Source organism: Drosophila nasuta, chromosome 2R (genome assembly GCF_023558535.2).
Source record: "Drosophila nasuta strain 15112-1781.00 chromosome 2R, ASM2355853v1, whole genome shotgun sequence".
NCBI lineage: Eukaryota > Metazoa > Arthropoda > Insecta > Diptera > Drosophilidae > Drosophila > Drosophila nasuta.
This window is the reverse complement of record NC_083456.1, coordinates 7,927,565-7,943,446: the sequence shown is the minus strand read 5'-3', so window position 1 is coordinate 7,943,446 and position 15,882 is coordinate 7,927,565. Positions and strand designations below refer to the sequence as shown.

General features: G+C 35.7%; 1 protein-coding gene across 3 annotated transcripts in view; it reads right to left on the bottom strand.

Annotated features, from left to right (window-relative positions):
- LOC132787191 (furin-like protease 1) overlaps positions 1-15,882 on the bottom strand; it is a 161,273-nt gene that overhangs the window by 100,394 nt on the left and 44,997 nt on the right. For 2 of the 3 annotated variants that reach the window (XM_060794110.1, XM_060794112.1), the window contains exon 2: positions 4,744-4,822. The exons of the other annotated variant lie outside the window; for it this stretch is intronic. The gene's annotated coding sequence lies outside the window, so the exon portion shown is untranslated. The remainder of the gene's footprint in view (positions 1-4,743; positions 4,823-15,882) is intronic. 3 annotated transcript variants of the gene reach the window in all.

Genomic DNA, 15,882 nt, shown 5'->3' with positions numbered 1-15,882 from the left:
AAACATGATGTATACACCCATACAAAATACACAGATGTGAACATGGCAAAAGCAACAACATAAAAAAACACACACTCAATCGCATAAACCTCTTTCATTTCATGTATTTCGTGTTTTTTTCCAACTGAAATGTTCATTGTTATTGTTATAGTTGGCGCACATAAATTGTTGTTGCGGTGCAGCACGTAGTCGTCAAAAGCGATGCTCTTAGCCACATGCGATAAGAAAAATAAGGCAATCAGTAAGCTAAGCCAAATTGTTAATACCCTTATCAATAAAATAGACAGTAAAAAAAACCTTTTCTGAATGTATTATTAGATAGGCGAAGATTTTAAAATTGTTTTGTTGATTAAAAGCTTTAATATTATTTGCGAGTGGACTCGATTCCGTTTTTATTGTTCAATTGATTGCCTTAAGTTGGCCTATTGCCATAGTTGGTATTTCATTTTATTTGTATATCGTTTATAGAGCCGCAACCTTCCTCGCATAGTGCAATATTTTATTTATTTGCCAGCACGTTTGAACTATGAAATAACCACGAGAATGTTTGCCGTTTTCGTGGTCAATATATGGCTGACCCACATGGCAAGCGCAACGAGGTCGTCCCTCGAGGACAGACAAAAGGAGTCGGAGGCAGTACATGTCAGTCTGCCAGGTAGTTACTACATACATATATTGATTAATATATTGCACAACAAAATAGCAGCCAGAATTTGTGCTTGTTTTATATCCAGCTTCAGCAGAGAATGTTAAATTTAAAGCATACTCATCAGAGATATTTCAGCACCACAGGATATCAATCATATGTTAGAGTCCTTAATTATTTGTGAATCTGCACTTGCATTCCTCGCAATATGAAATTCCATATAAGCGATGCGCAGCAGGAGAAAATCAATCATACGATAGGCGAGTGTCAAACAAACGTCAACAAAAATGAATAACGACAGATGCAAATACAGAGGCAAGAAAATATTTTGCTTCACAATAAACCTCACTAGCTCACTGATTGACCGACTGATTGACTGACTGGTTGGCTGCTTGACTGGTTGACTGTGTGACAGCAGCAGAGCAGCAACGGTGAGCAACTCCATATGTCCTGCAGTATCCACGTTTTATATTTGCTGAGAAAACATTTATGTAAACTTTATTTTATTATAAAAATTGCATTGCCAAGAAGAGGATTGTTCCATGCAGTGCACAGTGCAGTCTCCATATCCTTATGTCTGAGTTTGTTTTATAACCATTTGCCAACAGACGACGACAACGACAACGACATTTGCCAGAGTCGTTGAGTTCTTTTTCTCAACTCAAGTTGGCCGCACACAGTTTGCAGCAGTGCAGTCAGTCGATTGAGTTGCTTTCTCAGTCGCCAGCTGTGTCCTTTGTCATGTCTAGTTCTATTTCTATTTCCCCTATCATGCCATATCAAATGGTGTTTTCTTTTCATTCTGCATAGAACGTATTCTAAACTAAATAAATTAAAATCAAACTAAATCTTTGATTGCACTAAAAACACATAAAACATACGAGTCGATTAAAATTGAAGCTTAAAAACATGACTAATTATTGTTGTTGCCCTAATAAGTATGCTCTAGCTTTTGCCCATTTTATCTGTCGGCAATTATTTTCATTTTCAATTCCCATTGCTCTTCAACGTGAGTACCGCACACACACACACACACACACAGAGAGACTACAAATCTCTTCTGAGCTCATTTCCATAACAGCCCACATCCGACAGCCCTTTTGCAGCTATCCAGAAAATTATTGGTCTGCTCTGTGCAAGGATTTCCATAACAAACATCAACGTGGGACACTTTTTAGCATAGGTTTGCCATTTTCATGTGCCCAAAAACTCCTGGACTGTCTAAAATATATTGATAAGCCTGACGTGCCCCAGTTGGCAATATGCAAGGCACACCACCGACACCAACCACACTCACACTCAAACACACACACACATACCACATGCCACACTGCGAACCAACAACAAATCCCCACTGCCTGATGCCAAGTTTACTTTTTTGGCCATTCCACCTGGCGGCCCTGGCTTCAACCTACAAAATATGTGGCCAATTATAGCAAAAACAGACGTTTTTACGTGCAGTTTGTTTCGCTTCGGTTCGGTTTGGTTTGGTTTTGGTTTGGATGGCTGCTGTAAGCACGAGATTGGGGAGAGGGGAACAAACCTACTAACCAACTAATTTATGGCTACAAACTGCTGCGGGCTCTCTTTTTGGCTAGGCTATTGTTGTTTTGTCTAATCATCTGCCATTATTCAGTTGCGATTCGCTTAATCGCCGTCGGGTTTGCCTTCTTGAAATATTACGTATACGTAACATTTGCTTTGTAAATTGTGTTTCAAATGCCACTCGTAGATAGCATAAGAACGATCTACAGCCGCGCTCTGTCGTAAAAATTTCCTTCTTCCAGTTGCAAGGTTATCGCGAAATTATCACACATATTTTCAATTTTTTAGGTCGCGCGATAAAGTCACTTGACACTGCATAAAATCGCAAGTTTTATTGGCATAATTGAATCCCTATAAATTTATTGGCATTCCGATAAACGAATTCGAAAAGGAGAATAATGCATTTATAATGTGACAAAGGGGATTTTCACACATCGCGAATAGAGCGCGCAGAGCTTTAAAATCACCAAATCAAAGAGGAAACAAGAGCAAAAGTGACACGTGCGTGACGCTAAAAGGAAAAAAGCAAAACCAAAGCCCCTAAACGACAAATACTTTAACGTAGCAGTATGGTGGCTATCCATGGTTAAAAAGTGAAAAGTACTTGACTGACAGATACCCTGTAATTATTTAAGTTTAATGAATTGTTTGAATCACTTAAAACGGTCCGCTAAATTGATGGAATACTGAAATTATATTTCTACATTTATGAAATTTTATTAATAATCTTCTTAAAAAGTCTTTTATTAAATTCCCTAGTTTATTTTTCAAAATTTTTCTCTTTTCCTTAGAAAAAAAATACCAAACTTAGGTTTATCTTTTTTTTGTTGTTGAAATATAAAATATGTCACATGTATCTCTGGCTATTATTATAATAAAGTGTTCTAATTTCGATTATAGACTGCAATTTTTAAAATCTGAATTTCATACTTCTAAGCTTAAGGCCTTAGAAATGCCTTCCTTCTATTTTTACAGGGTATAAAAAGACAATAACAACCGCAGTTAGAACGTTCGTGGCAAGAGAAAAACTAAAAATCGCATTTTCATGTTTTTTGTCAAACAAACGAACATCACAGACAGCTGAAAAGTGAGAAGGAGGAAAAAAGGGAATACAGAGGCAGAGAAACAACAAAATGTCAAATGTTGGCGTTGCTTGTCGCTGTTCGTTTCTTGGCCTTCTTGTCAACGGCATCGTTACTGTTATTGTTTCTGCTGTTGTTGCTCGTTGAAGGCAAATATTTGTGCAGCCAAAAAATAAGTATAAGAAAAATAAATTGTTGAAAAAGGGAATTTGATTTGAAATTGAAGCTGGAGCGGGAGCTGAAGCTGAAGCTGGTTGGCAACAGACATCCTACTCTGACATGCCCAAAATATGTATCAACTACAAAGCAGTTATAAACATATTTCGTTTGCATCTATACTGAATACATATTTAAATGTATATACATATATATATGTATTTTTGATGATGTGTTTATCAACTGTCAGGCGACTAACAATAAGCCAAATGGCTTTGAGGCTGGCCATCGTAATACTGAAAATAGTTTACTTTATTTGCATTTTTATGTAAATATCAAGCACAAATAAGTTGATGGAGTCCCGTGCAAATCCCCCTTACACAAAAAATATAGAACACACAGAGGGAGAAAGAGAGATGGAAATGCTTGGCGTAAAAAATGTGCACATTATGCATAATGAAATGGATTTCTAAGGGCTGAAGTGATAAGGACACTTTACATTCCTCATTTTTTTATATTTGCCTCAACAAAATATATTTTCCCTTGATTCGACTACGGTTGACAGATATTCAAAGCTTCGACTCTGACAGCGTTCTAATAAAATGCAAATCAGCATTTCAAAGATATGTTTTTGTCTGGCAGAATGTATTCTGTTAACAAAAATTAAACTAATATTACAAATAGCATATCGTTATCGTTTTTTATTTATCAGAGTCAATAAACTACTTAAGTATTTATTAATATTTTTACTATTTTAATATTCAATTAGCGAATTCAGTTATTCAGTTTTATATTAATAACTCCACTTAACTTAAAACCAATCGAAACTAGATAAATACTTGGTAGGAATTTCGATAGATTACAGAATTTTGTAACCTAAATCTAGAATTTTAATGTGGTCTTTGTATGAGAAATAATATTTGAATCCTTTTTAAACTTAAACTTAGAAGCAAAGTAAATATACAAATATACAAACCATAGGGTGAGAAATTCCTATCGAATTCCAAATCATTCAATTAAAGCCAGTTCAGAGAAAAGCACCTGATTTAGTAATAGAAACTTTGTTGTCTACTTTGGCCTCAAACATGGTCATTAATCTCTAGCCAGCTATTTGTTTCGAGATGTCAATCAAAAGGTTTCCCCCACAAATGAACATAATTCGGCATTGGCGAATGGACAAATGCTCATTGAAAAAGAAGCTGGCAAGCAGCTTTTGCCCTCATTAACACTACATATATATATATATACATTTATTTGTCTGTTTATGTGTTGGGCAACGCCAAAAAGTATGCTAGGGCATAAATTAACACTCACATTTGATGTGCACACAAGCAAGAAGTTTGCAGACTCCAGAGCTCAAGAATCCAGACGCCAGACACTCGACTGACATTAACTGTAAAGATAATGGATACACATAGAAAATAAGTAAGTATATAAAAGTGTAGCGAGGAGGCTCAATTAGTTTTATTTGCTCTCTCTCTCACTCTATCTGCTCTGCTCTGCTGAGTTAGTTAGACCAAAAGGCGGCGCCAATGAGGCAATTGAGTGGGTCGAGTCGGGTCGTGTCTCCCCCCGCAAGAAGTTAATGTTTATTTTCATTGAGATTTGCCGAGATATTCAAGATATTTCCAGCCCAGCCAAAATTAACGCACACATTTCCAGGATCCGATTGAGTCTGAGCTGCTTGTTTGTTTGTTTGTTTGTTGGATTGTTTGCTTGCCTGTTTATTTGTTTATTGGTTTACTATCGCCTCAAAAGTCGTTTAGCACTTAATTTGTGTGCCGATTTTGGGCAAATCACAAATGTATTTGCGCCAACGGTATTCTAGTTTTATTTTCTTTTTTTAAGTAAAAACCTTTTGGGCAAACTTTTAAGCGAAATGCAGCAAAGACGTGACAGAGCTCTAAGAGCATTTCGAATTTCGAGGACATGATCTTAAAGCTGCTCCAAAAGTTCCATTCCCAAAGCAAAGCCGTTACACTCAATAAGCTGCAGTCGCTTAGAATTTAAATGCCAAACATAAACAAGCACAAATAAGAATGCTTTCTGGCGGACAGACTTCGATTTTCATATACTCTGCTCTTCAGTTACTCGAACTTTGAAAAAAAAAATTTCCAAAGTTAAGTCAAGCAACTCTATTAAAAACTGAAAAATTTATAAATATTGATTTTCTTATTTTACATCATTTCTTTATACTTTAAATTTATAATTATTTTGTATTTCATTCAGGCTTTAATATTCAATAATTTTATTTAATTGTAGAACTAACAAGAATATTGATTTCAACATCGTATAAGGGCAAAATGATTTTACGACATTATGAAAATATCATGTCTCTATTTCGGATATTTCGTAACCTATTCATCTGACTTTTCCATCATGCTATAGAGTATTCAAAAGAGCGGGAAACCAAGGCGAATTTGCGGGTAAACAACACAAAAAAAATGCACAAGTTTTGCGGTGAACGATTTTATCTGCAGCATGGCAAATCCTTTTGCTCGGCAAAAAGGTGTTGCCCGCAACCGGAACGCGACAGACGAACGCCGAGAGCAGCACAGACCAGCTCACACTCTACCTCAAGTCCTCCTCCTCCATCTTCTCCTCCACCCCCCACCAAGTTGAAACCCTTGCGCATTGTTGACTTGCCGTCTTCAGGCGAGGAGTCGAAAGAGGAGAGCAAGTAAAGGGGATGAGAAAGGGGACAGCCTTACGATTATGTGTGTCAAGTGGACGCCGCTTGGTTGCACCCGCCCCAAAGCACTCTCGGGTTCGGTTTCCTACTTGGCAACGAGTTGCTCCTTCGTCACTCTGTCTGTGTGTCTCTCTGTCCCTCTGCCTGTCATTCATTTGGCTCAGCTTGTGGCAGGTCAAAAGCAAATCGTTAAAGTTTACGCTGTGCGTGGTTAAGTCCTCAGTGACGGTTTTAAATAAATACACACAGCCAAAGGTAGGATAGAGGGCAGACGAATTGAAAGACACACAGATAGACAGTGAAACACTGAGGAGACATGTTTTGAATATGATTTAATTACTGCTAATTGCTGCCTATACTAATTAGTTAAACTCCAACTGCTACGCTCTTGTGTTTCCTTGTCCCCCTTTCATCATCATTATTCATTGCTACAAATGAAATTGGGCGTGAATTGAATAGCTGATGAGGCCTGAAACCTAAGACTGAGACTGGCTTGCAATTGAAATTGAAGCAGACACAAAATCTATATGTTTGCAACTCTGATTCATGCACACGATTTCACATTTAATATATTCAATTTGAGTCAATTAGATGATATCGCTTAAATTGCTTGACTACACTTGAAAATTTATTTCAATTTTGTTCATTTATGATTTTCGTAATAAGTATTTTGAATGGAAAACCATCTTTAGCTTGGGTATAGCCTCATCATTAGCTTTTTCATGTATAATTTTTCCCACACATTTGTGATTTCATATGGTGCCAACTAGTCGGATGATTGATAAACTTGAAAAAGGAAAAAAACAGGTTTGTGGCCTGATCTCTCACGCTTTCGATATTAAGCAGACAATGTCACGCAATCCGACACGTATTTTGGTTAATTTACAATTCCAACAATATTCACAGAACCGACACAAAACCTTATCAAAAACCTCGCGGCAATTTTGGCCAACGGTTCATAAATCACTCTTGTTGTGCTTGGCACATTAACGATAAAAATAACTATGTATATGTGGTAAATATTGTATAAGTATGATACAGGAAACCCAATGACACATGATGACAGGAAGATTGTCACCGAATGAAAATTTATCCAGGTGACAGCAACAACAATCAAATAACAAGAATAACACCAGCAACAACAACACTTTATGGCTGAACACGTGGAAAACAATAAATCTCCATTAAGTTGAGCGCCTTTCATTAACGGTTTTAGGCACTACAACGCTTCATGCATAAAAAACTACTCCGCATACGTATACGTTATATTACGTATACGTACGGCAACTGGATGTGACGAGTTGACACTAATACACATTCTCACTCATACACACACACACACACACACACATTTTCAGCGTTTCGTGCACCTGTCATAAAAATATTTGCGCAAAATATTTTAAGCCGCATTTTGATAAAGGACTTGGTCTAGTTTAACTAACAACTACCGCCCTCGCTTATCCCAGCCCTAGCAACAGCCTGTTCACAGGACATCGGGAACCTGCACATATATATGTATATGTATATGTATATATGACAACCATTGTTATTTTGGCCCCTGGAGCAGGGCTTATCTCAGTTCCAGCCGCCGACGTCTATGCTCTCTGCTGTTGTCTAAACAAATAAGTAAAGCTCGCTGCCAAAATGGATTATGCAAAAATGTTGCAACAAATGTGCCACAAACTAGTGGCGAAATATCAAAATTGTGTGTGGTTGGCTTTTAGGCACAACAACAACAACAGTACAAAATAGTTACAGCAACAACTACAATAGAGAAATCATAAAACTCACAACAGCAATTGCAACAGGCATTGTCGGCAATTTTCAATCAATTGTGTTAAATATTTATAAAGTTAAGTATGATTGGTCTAGCTTAAAAAATTGATCATAATAATAACTAAATCATATAATTTCCGTCTGGAAACTAATTGCATTTGTTGCGAGCAAAAATTGCGGATTTAATATTTTCACATATTGCAATTTATTAAAATGATCTAAAATAAACAACACTAAAAATACTCTTTAAAAATAAGTTCGAAATTGATAATGAAAATGCATTTTTTTTAAAATTGCGAGACAGTTTTTGTTTTAACTTTATTTCACATTAAAATGTAATAGAGTAAATTTAAAGAAACACACATTAAAAATAATATTTAAGAACAATATTAAGATTTATTTTTATTTTAAAGCAATCAAAATATAAGTGTACAATGCCAATTGCATTCGTTGAGAGAAAAAGCTCAAGGATTTCATAATTTGCAACATAACGTGTTATTAAAGTAAATTGAAAATAAAGACAGGTTAGAAATTTGAAACAAACTACAAGGTTTTATTATTTTAAAATAAACAATATATTATTACCCTTAGAGGGTAGCGTTAGTCTACAGGCCAATGTCAAAGAGTAATTATTAACGGAGTAGCGAATTGAATTTAAAACCCGAAACGAATTGAGCGTCAAGTGATGAGAGAAACGTCTCACACAAGATGAAACATATTAAACATTTCTGGTGATTATGCGAAATGAGAATTCACTTATCTCCTCCTTCTCTCGCTCTCTCCCTCTCTATCTCTTGCTGATTCTCACGGAATAAACACACATGTCGGCGCAATGCAATTGAGAAGCCAATTGACAATGCAATTAAATGTGACATTAACCGCAAAACATTTCAGCATTAAACTGCAGGAGCTGCGGCTAAGGACAAAAAGGGTTGCAGCCCTCGACTTTCACACATATGTAAATGTCGATTAAGGGACAGTTTTGAAAAAGGGAACGAGCAATGCAAACAAGAGAAACGTGTCTTGAAGGGGTTGCAATTGGGGCTTAAATAGCCCAAGGCATAATTATATGGCTTATGCATGTATGTTGATTGGCAAACAATTGAATTTGGCTTTAAGCCATGCAACAGATACAAATGCGCACACATCGGCTCAAGTTATGGCCACTTGATCTCGCTCAGCCAATTGCACGAAATGCAATTTCGACTCTGATTACACCAAATGAATTGGGGTACATCGCTCTCTCACTCCCATTCTCTCTCTCCCTCTCTGTGTTTTCACCCGTTTTGGGGGTGAGGTTTGTTTTGTGTTTTGGTAATTGCTTCACACAATGGAGCATATATGCTAATTTCCCAGTCTGGTGAATGAAATTTTGTGGGCTTATTCACCAGTTATCCGCTGCCCAACCAAAAGAGGTGCACTTCTTTTTTGGTTGGTGGGGGTTGATGTGTTTAGGTTAAGGGTGTCAGTTAGGGGTCAGTTGACCATTGTGTAACTGCGTTGAAAATTTGCCACGCATTATTTTCATATGTCTGTCATTGGGAATGAATCTGCGGCTATTTTGTGCGCCATTTTTGGGGCTCCTCTGGTTATGTCTGTTGTGGCTTTTATGCGAAATTGCTTTTTTTTTGCCTCTCCCTCTCTCATAAGTTTATTGTGTGCGACAGTGGTGCGTATGTATGCGTGTGTGTATGCGTGTGGCCTGTATGACAGCACAACAAATGGATGTGTGCACGCTGTCTGCGGCCTGAGAGCAGAGTGTGTGTAGTAACTGCTGTAACCTTATCCACAGGCAGCTATAACTCCATTTTAACCACACATAATCGCCGGGCAAGAGATGAAGTTCCATTTTGTGGTGCGTATCTTATTTACACAGACTTAATAAACCAACACAAAAGATGCACAAAAATCCCATTTCAATTTATCTCGTTACCAAAATATTGCACAATATTCCGCATATGAGTTTGGAGAGTAATTCGCTTAATATCAAGAAGAAGAATGAGGAATTGCTCTTACCATATTTGAACAATGCAACATATACTTTATGAGTGAAGTTGATAAGCAACTTCGTAACATAAATTAAAAATGTAATTTGGAAATTTTGGAACATTGTTTACTTAAACTTAATTAGAGAATATATATATATATATATATATATATATATATATATATATATATATATATATATATATTAGGTTGGCGGGTATAAAACGTGCTTCTCAAGTATAGAAAAGTTTATTTTTGGAAAAAAATAAGAAAAATAATTTAGTTAATAAATTAACACAAAAGGCATAAAAACGTGCTTGTGTAGAAGTTTGTTTTTGTAAAAATAAGGAACATGATTTGCTAAGATCACATTTCAATAATATTTCACTATATTGCAATTATGAGTTTGAGAGTATGAATCATTAAAAGATTTCTGTTGCATTAATTTGGAACTACGATATACATTTATACTAAAATAAGCATAAACTAAATTCAAAATAAATTTGAAAATTTATCGCCTTTCGCTTCAATCACTTGCTCAACAAGCACATATCATTTGTTAATATGTTAGTGCAAGCAAAGAATACCAGTAATTCAGGTTCGACAAAGTCTGACAACACTTCATTGACAGATGACACTCCCAAGGCTCCAATTGAACATGCTACTCGATTTCCTGCTTTAGATCGACAATTGGGAACAAGTCAAAGAGGCTGATGCTGCTGTTGGTGTTGCTGTTGCAGCTGCAGTGTGTGTAGTTCATTTGATTAAAAGAGTGGCAAAACTCGGACAGTATTGAACCTGGACGACTTTAAATGTGGCCACATATCATGCGAGAGAAAAGGTGAAATAGAGATAGAGAGACAGCAAAAAAATGGAAAAAATAGAGAACAAGGTGAGGGCTGGCTGATGAGGGATTGTGTAAGCCAAATGTGCAAAAATCGAATTGAAATGAAGGCATCAAAGGCAAATGAAATTGAAATCAGGCACAGAATGTGCAGCAAATTGCACAAACTAACCTAAGCGTTTCTCTGTTGGCCGCATTTCCAACATGCCACATACTCTGTCCACAAAATCTATGTGTGTGTGTGTGTGTGTATATACGGTATGCCTGATGCCACAGGCCTTGCACCCTGTGCTAAGGTGTTCATAAACTCATCTGTTATATGCATGTGTGTCTGCCAGCCTCTTCACTCGATTGAACATCGCTGAGAACATCGGGGTACAAAGTAAAGCAGGTCATATGGAAATATCTACGATTGCTGACTATTCGTTTGCCTCGCTTTTTCTATGTCGAATTCCTTTTTGCATATTTCTTGCTTAATATTTCTTTTTATTACTTGTTTTAATGCATTGCTAACAGCATGATCCAGAAATTCCAATACCAATCAGCTGCGTTTCCTGTGCTGAACTCACGCTGTATATTTTTAGAAGCCAACAGCTTGTGGCTTTTAATATTTTTTGGATATATTTAATATTTTTGAGAGTTCACATAAATTCAATATTAATTGTGACATCAATCGTCAGGTTGAGATATGCTAAATGTAATTTCCCTTTGAAGACCTCGAATAAATTTGAAAGTTCTGTTGTTAGTCAAAAAGTCAAAGATCAAAGGCTATAAGTCGACTTTTGCTACTTTAGACACACAACTCAAAGAGATACCGACAAGACACAATTATAATGTGCCCCAGAAACAGACACAGACAACTTCAAAAGCCAACAAACATCTTGAGTAGCTTCAACATGCCATTAGGTTTGCTTTAATTATATTTAAACATTTTCAAGTTACACACAATTCAATCGAGAGACAGACAAACGCGACTCCTTCAATAGCTGACCTTTCAGCAAGCTCATAAAAGTGTTTCTGATATACATACATATATATCTACACACTTTTGTGCTCTATAACTAGCCAAGTGGCATCAGTTTTCAGTGAGTTGTGACGTTGGCATTTGCCACTTGAGTTTTATCTACAGTTTCATTTGCATGTTCATTGACATTGAAATGCGTTTCATGGTCCGTTCACTTCGTCTTCAGTGAGTTTAATTATCCATCAGTTTTCTGAGTCAGCGCTCAAATTTAATTTAAAAGTGTAGAAAAAAAAGTGAAGAGACGTACAAGAAATAACAACTATTATTTGCCAAAAATAAACTCAACAATAAGTATTTGGAGTGACAACCTTGAATTGTTCAACATTTTGCGTGGTACAAGTATTATTCATTAATGTTTTCAATTGAATGTCAAGTGGCACGTGTTTATAAGCGGAAGTTGTGTCTTATCTGAATCTTTCCTTCTATGTACCACAAATTGATTTTTGTGTATGGAATTATGAAAAGTTGTTATGAAGCGGCCATTCATCAGTGTTTAAAATATTGTTGTGTATTCTTAAATTATTTGAAATCTGTGCAAAACTTTGTCAAGGCTTTTGAAAAGTCAGTAAACCAATTAAGTGAAACTTTATAATTAGCAAAGCTGATTCCGTCCATCAACTATTCCTTTGAAGTGATATTAAAAAAGTTCCAGCATCAATTGCATTTTTTGTTTACAAAATCAGTTTATGTCATTTTATCGCATTTAGGTCATTGAAACGGAAATGGTTCTAGGCTTTCCGAGCAAAAAATGTTCATTAACATTAAACAAAAAAAGATTATTTATATTTTCTTGATTTTTTTTGCTGAGCTTTGTATCGCTTTTTTTACGTATTTCTCACGTGTGTTCGGTTGTAAAATAAAATCTACACGTAAATTAAAGTCAGCAATTTGCACATATTTTTATTTTTATTGCATTTCTCTCCCGCCTTAAGCGCTAATGACAGGCTTAATATACGAGTATACGAGTTAAAAATAAATACCTTTGCTATATAGCCAACCGTCTGATCGTAGAGTCAACACTGAACTGCATTTGCACATTTAATCTCTCGCTTTTTTTCCCGAGCATGGGAATACCCTAATATAATAATAACAACAGCAGCTGATTTGAAATTCCTGATAATTAATGAGTAATTTAATACGATTGCCAGCACGATTGCAATCAATCTAATGTAGGGATTTCACATAATCAGACAAAAATGAATTTAATTATATACAATAAAAATGTACGAGATTGTAGATAAATAATTCGAGCAACTATAAATTATACAATAAACTTTTACAGCAACAGCTTTGCTATTTATTTTGTATGTTTATCTTAACTTATCTAGTGATAGAAAGATAAGTAAGAAAGTAATCTCTATATCTAATACTTTTGTATTATACAATATTTAAAGGAAACACAAATTTATTCCATTTTCATGCCCTCAACACTTAAAATCAAAATGCCAATAAATACGAATACAAATATAGCTCAATTAAGAGCAGTGTCTTGATTTTACCCTACATTTTGTAGATCATAACAAATTGTTTACACACTCTTTGGGTTGCTGAACTTTCTGTTATCGTGCAGTGAATGTTGTAATCAGTGCAATTAACAGCGCAGACTGAGATGCTCGCAAAGAAGCAGAGAAAATACGTGAAATATTTACAAAGCGTTCCGGTGACCAAACACATTAGAGCGATGCTAATGAAAAACACAAATTAGCGCACTGAGTCGACGACGGGATGACTTTTGAGAAGTGCCAGGCGCAAAAAGTATCTCAGAGATACGTAAAGATTCGACAAATAACAACACTCAATTTGCTAAATAATTTTCAATTTACGCACAAATGCCATGCTAATGAGCCATATTACGTTGAAGATTTATGGATGATTCCCAAAAAAAAATACCTCGTCAACTGCAGAAATAAACAAGCTAATGAAGCTGGAAGTGTCGCTTTTTTTACATTTTCAAAAACTAGAGCATTTCAATTAACAGGTGCCACGCTCATCAACAGTTAGATGCACTCAATTGAACGCTAATAGAAACTGTATTTTCCACACCCATCGAGGGCCTAATAAATTTGTCATGAAATGTGCTACACACGAAAGCCCGAGGCAGACTTTATTATGCATTATGTATTTTGTTGGGAGAAAGAAATTGACTCTGAAATGCGCAGAGTTCACAAACGATAAAAATATATTCTGTGGAAGGGCATTTAGAATTCTGTAATTATATAATCTTGACGTATCGATATTGCGCATTCATTTGTTGAATACGCCGGCAATTGATGTGCGACTCAAATATTTTGTGTGTGTGTAATTACCACTGGGGAAATTATCACTGAGTAGCTAAGTAGTTTTGCGCGTGACTTCAAAATAGTTCATTCCTAGTTGTAATCGAACACGAAGCCCTCTATAATTTCGAATTACGAAACGAACATGAAAAATGTAATATTTTCAGCGGAACATTTATTGAGTCAACGATATAAATAAATTAATACAAACATACATGTATTACTTTTGATAAGCCGCAAAATTTACCATTATTCATTGAAAGCAATAATAAAATTAAATAATGTATGAGCTTATTATTCTTAAGGGATTACGCTGTAATAGCTATAAATTCTTGAAAAATGCTATTATTAGATTTTTAAACCCTTTATCAACAGCATGTAATCAAAAATAAATTAATTAGCTCGCAGAGTTTAATTTAAATATTTTTTGCCACTTATAGCCTTTTTTTGTACCTACTAATCTTAAAGTACATGGGTATTATAACTTTGTGCCTGAACCATAAAATATATATATTCCAAATATATACTTTGGAATATTTTTGTATTTTTGAGGTATATTGATTTAGTAAAATATCGCACTGCTTTGCCTTTATTCGAAAGGAGTAGCGGGTATCTCACTGTCGAGCACACTCGACTGTAGCCTTCATAATTGCTATTATTTTTCTTTGTGTGTTTCTCTAAGTTTTACAACGCCACACATTATTTAACTTATCTAACTCTTTTTATCTTTCTTTTTGCTTATGTCTCCACTCTGAGTAATAAGCACTTCCACAAATTGCAAGTAAATTATTAAAACTTCACATTACCATTTTAGCTGCAGCTGAGCAAAATTCAATTTGGCTTACCTGTAAATAAAATGAAGGTAAAATATAATTACTAATGATAGATGCAAAAATAATAACTTAATCTCATAGAGCTAAGCATTAAGTATTTTCATTCGTATGTTTATATGCAATAAGAATGCTGTTGAAAACTGCTTCACTTCAATTATGAGCGAAATAATTCACAATTTGCAGACAAAGACAGTGTCTTATTGAGAGGATTTACATTTTCGATTCAACAATAAATATTATTAGTTTCACAATTTTGCAGCCTATTGAATGAGAAAACATTGATAAGCTCGGCTAATAATGAATGTTTCTGGAAGCCAAGCACTTACTTAGTGGGTTCTCTTAATTACATGCAAACCACACTCAACTGTTGTTGCGCAGTGGAAATGGAGTCAAGTCGAGGGCACAGACAGTCTGTTCTGTGTCGTTTCCAATCTCAAAATGGCAACTGCAAATGCTAATGACATGCAGCATCATCTCATGGCGCATTAGTAAAACTAAATTAGGTCTTAACATAATAATGAAAGCCGACTGCAGAATGCTCCTACAGACCATCATATAACATAAATGCTCTATGAAAATGCAGCACTGAATTCATGCATTACCATCATCAAATTCTTCATCATTCACCTTACTTTTGATTTAGGGTATGACTATGAGTTATATTCATATGCAAGTTACAGCAGAAGCAAGTAGAGAGTGAGGGTTAAGTTTAGTTTGAGCTACAAGTTGGGCATGTTTTCATTTCGAAGATTTTGATGCTTGCCTTTAGACTAATTTCAATTAGTTTGAGTGCGGGCCTAGAGATGGGATTATTCTCCTCTGATAGCTGGATCTGCTTGGCGAATACTAATTACGCAATTGACTTAACGAGCCATGTCATAACGACAACGACAACAGCAATTGTGATAGTCGTTATTCACAATGCCGTTAGCCTTTTTGCCAACCAAATTTGACTGCAACCACACCGAGGACGAGCATAGAGCACAGCCTCGTATACGTAATATCTGTGCGTACTCACATGT